We start from the raw sequence: 4,395 nt of genomic DNA on the forward strand, positions 1-4,395 counted from the left end.
CATAATACAAAATAAGCCAACTGCAAAAATGTGTCTCGCAAATTTTACAAAATCTTCTGAAACTAGACTTTTTTCTAGAATTGCTGCTGATAATGAACACAATCTAAAAATATATATTGTTATGATTGTTTAAAGGAGATGACATTGGCACAATAGGGCCAGCACTTGTTTCTGAGTCCTGGCAGTCCAGGGTCCATCCCAACCTGCCAGTTAGACTGTACGGCTTCACACAAGCAGAGTCCTCCAGCGTGTTCTGGGTGGGGGATGGCTCTGGAGACGCCCTGTTAGGAATCGTGTACACGGACCGACACAGTCCCACAGGGAGGCTCTCCAGTGCCCAGACAGAGCGCTCCGACAGGCAGTGTGCATACAGAGCCCCCGGGGACAGCAAAGCAGCCCTGGCCCCCATGGTGCAGGTCTGTGGAGAGCTGCTGCTGCTGGGGAATGAGTTACAGAGCAACACAGGTGAGCCAAAACTATTCACTGCTCTTTTAGCATGCAGAATATTACCTGATTAAATCAATGTATCTCTCTATCTATCTGTCATATATTCCCCCCCACTATCTCCCGAATTCTGAACAGCATCCCAGACATTCCATTATTCACCACCATGTTCCAGCAACCCCAGTCTCTCGTTGGTCCAGCACTTACAGCCACTGACAACTGCCTTCCTCTGACCCTAATATGTATGTATATATCACTTTGTTGCACTCATATGCTGTGAAGTTTTGTTTTGCCTGGTGTTAAATTTCTGAGCATTCACTCCCAGTGTTTGCCTCTTTGTATACCAGTCCTGTGTTTTCCTTACTGACTACTGATTCTTGGATTCTCCAGACCTGTTTGTCTAATCACTTGACCCCCCAGCCTGTTTCCTGACTACAAACTCTGTCTCAGCCTGATTGTTTCTGTTTATTGGCTTGGACTTCTTGCCCCTTCTGACTCTCCCCTGTGCCCCGCACGTGGGTCCACCCCTCTGGCGTCCCCAGAGTTGTATTTCTGTTGTGTGGGTCCATGCACAGCCTCTCATAAAGAGCTGCAGATTATGGTGCAGTGCTGTGGGTGTCCTGTGTCTCCCAGGTGTGCTTCTCACAGATGTGGTCTCTCAGCCCCAGCTCTCAGTGACTGCGCAGCTCAGAGACTCGGTCACTCTGCACTGCTCCGTCTTCAAGACCCATCCAATGACACTGGCTTGGCTGAAGCAGGACGTCGGCCAGATGCCCAGATACATAGCGACGCTGTCTAAGTACTCACAGGAGATGGAGCTCCAGGATGAGTTTAAAGAGGGTCGCTTCACAGTGCAGAACACGAGCAAAAGCTTCGACCTCCAGATTTCGCACATTCGCTCTTCAGACGTGGCCGTGTATTACTGTGCAGCCTTCATGTACCGACGGGTGGCTTGTGGGAATGGGACTCTGCTGTTACTGAAAGGTAAGACCATTGAGCAATGCTGCAACGGCCTCTGTTGAGTGTAGAGAATATGTGTTTCTAACTCTGTACATGTTTGGGCAGGTTGCAGTGCAGGTCCATTTATTCTGTATAATTAAGATTTCAATCTCATGATAATAACCATCATCCAGGTTTTCAACCATGAATCTGAGGCAAAACTAAATTCATAAAGATGAAAAGTCTAAAATCCAGCTAAATAGAGTGTTACAGATTGTAGAAATGTGTAAAAATTACCAACCCATACTTTACTGATTCAGTCTCAGGGTCCGTCAGCAGGAGAGTGGAGCAGCAGCCGGCGTCTGTCCCCGTCCAGCCAGGAGACAGTGTGACTCTGCAGTGTACAATACACACTGAGACCTGTGCAGGAGAGCACAGTGTTCATTGGTTCAGGCATGGCTCAGGAGAAGCCCTTCCAGGACTCATTTACACCCATGGGAACAGGAGTGATCCGTGTGAGAGCAGCTCTGGGCCTGGGCTTCCTGCACAGGGCTGTGTCTATGAGCTCCCCAAGAGGAACCTCCGCTCCTCTGACGCTGGGACTTACTACTGTGCTGTGGCCACATGTGGGCAGATCCTGTTTGGCAACGGGACATGGCTGGAGTTTTCAGGTTGGCTACTTTAAATATTCTTACTCCACTGCAATTTTTTAAGCTACTTTATGAAACATTTAAATTCCAAATGTTTGAGGTTTTTCAAAAAAAGTATCACTTTTCTTCTTTGATTTCTTGCACAGCCACAGACATCCGAGTCTGAGCTTAGCTGAGAAATCCTTATTCAATCCACAGTTGCAACTTGTATAACAATATAGCAGTTACAGTTTTTGTGAATTATATTTTATGATATCTTATAATGTAAATACGTATATGCACATATACTATATAAATTCATGATATCAACTTTCATCTGACGAATCTCAGATGTTCTAAATGAAGGAGAACAGTTTTATCAGCTTCATTTTCTGACAAACCCTTATTAATGCTGTCTGCTGCAGCCGTAGTAAATTAAAGGGAAGCAAAGTGAAATCATGGTAAAGGTAGAGAAGTACAGGATAGTAAACCATGATACTCACTACTGAAAACCCTGGCAAAGTAGATGCATGGTACTGTACAGCCAGAGGAAAACTGCCTAGTTACCATGCAGATTTACCATGGTATAAGAGAAGACACAGATGGACAGTTTCTTATTAGACTAACTAAGTGTAATTACTGTAACTAAGCATAAAGAATCAATGAGAAAACAATAGAAATAAAGCAGGTCATATAATGATTTGTTTTCTTAAACACGAGTCTGATTGAAACTTTGCGCTGGAGCAGCAGGATCCTGGTTGGCCGGCGCTGGTTTTGTGGCTGTGTGGGCGCTGGCCGGGCTGGGCTTGGTGTCTCTCGCGCTCCTTGCTGTCCTGGCCTTCAGGGTGTGGTCTCGGCACAGGGCTGCCCGGCGTGCAGGTGAGCTCGTTGTCTCAGCCATCGTGGCTGTTGAGCAGACGAACATGGGAACCTGTGTGATGATCTGTTACAACTTTCTAATGGCTTCCTGTTTGCTAGTTTAAAATTTACCTGAAGAGGGCAGGGTAGAAAAACTATTACACAGAATTGGCCTTACTGCCTGCCTCTCTCTCTCTCTCTCTCTCTCTCTCTAGATCTTTGTCAGGCAGCAGAAGATTTCTCCCTCCCCACATCCGCTGAGACCACAAGCAGTCAGGTAACACTGTACAATGTCACTGACCACGTCAAAGCCTGTGTGTTTGTGTGCACTATTTGGCCACCGTGTGTCACACACTTGCACAGCTGTTGAAACACAGGATGAAGAGTCTGAGCTGGTCTTTGTTTTCTCTGCTGCAGGACGCTGAGGTGACCTACACGACCGTGGAGCTCGGTCAGAGAGGAAGGAAGCACAAGCAGAGGAGGAGAGAGCGAGAGCAGGTGGATGGGGTGGTCTACACTGACATCAGATATCACCACAGAAAATGAAAGCCGTCCCTCAGCGATGCAGACACTTTCGATGTCTCTGTGCGTCAAGAAAGGAACTCCTTCAGACATGCAGAACCTAAGACTAATTTAAAACAAGCCCCTCTCCTCTACTAATGGGATTATCGTACCCCTAGATGGCCTGAAATCCTGGTATAAATATCAGCCTTCTGAGAATCTGTCTTCATTTGACCCCTGTGGTGCTTGACCTGTTATGAACTGTTATTCTAATTGGGCTCAATGATGGTCCATCTCTAATATATTTATTTTATAAAGCAGTGTGATTGGTGCACCACTGCCACGCCCTACAGATGAGCTCTGGGCAGCCTGGCTCTTTTACCGCCTTGCTGAGAGTGTTGGGCCGAGCTCAGAGCCCTGTGAAGGCTCTGTGAGGTCGAGTCTGAGGTTCCATGACCATTACATCCAGCAAATCTTAATCCTAACTTGAAACCTAACCTTAATACTAAAAGTAATAATAAAGTCCCTCTATCCATTGAGATCTTTCTGTTTCCACAAACTTGAGTGGACCCACTTTATCCACCAGGGGGATCTGAACAAATGACCACAGGAACAGACTTGTCTTTATCTGTCACATTTTAGACATTTGACTTTGTCATTCTCTAGATTTGAATAAAAAATATATTTTAAAAAGTGTGTTTTTCCTGGCTCCCTTACTTTGCTGCTGTCTGTAAAAATCCAATCACAAGAATAGTGCTTTTCCAGCAGATATATGTCATGAAAACAGGGCACTGCTCAGGTAATGCAGAACACGGGCATACGGAGCTCAGTGAGACGGTTGGCCGGCACTGTGCTGCTGATTCAAAATAGCATGACTTTACTGTAAGAGGCACAGATCATTGGCAGGAAACAGAGGGATCTTATAATCCCTTGCCAATGGACATCTGTCCACTCCACTGGACACTCGGGCAAGCCAGCTGAGGAGTTGCTTAAGTCGCCACAGTTAAGTATTTTTCTCTCCTGT

General features: G+C 46.1%; 1 long non-coding RNA gene across 1 annotated transcript; it reads left to right on the plus strand.

The window, feature by feature from the left end:
- Nucleotides 1–2,479: 2,479 nt before the first annotated feature.
- On the plus strand, nt 2,480–3,976 carry LOC136751754 (uncharacterized). Its single transcript, XR_010817055.1, has 3 exons — nt 2,480–2,891; nt 3,086–3,147; nt 3,288–3,976. It is a non-coding gene; the product is annotated as an uncharacterized LOC136751754 (long non-coding RNA).
- The last annotated feature ends 419 nt before the right edge of the window (nt 3,977–4,395 follow it).

The sequence above is a fragment of the Amia ocellicauda genome, chromosome 6 (genome assembly GCF_036373705.1).
Source record: "Amia ocellicauda isolate fAmiCal2 chromosome 6, fAmiCal2.hap1, whole genome shotgun sequence".
NCBI classification, from domain to species: domain Eukaryota; kingdom Metazoa; phylum Chordata; class Actinopteri; order Amiiformes; family Amiidae; genus Amia; species Amia ocellicauda.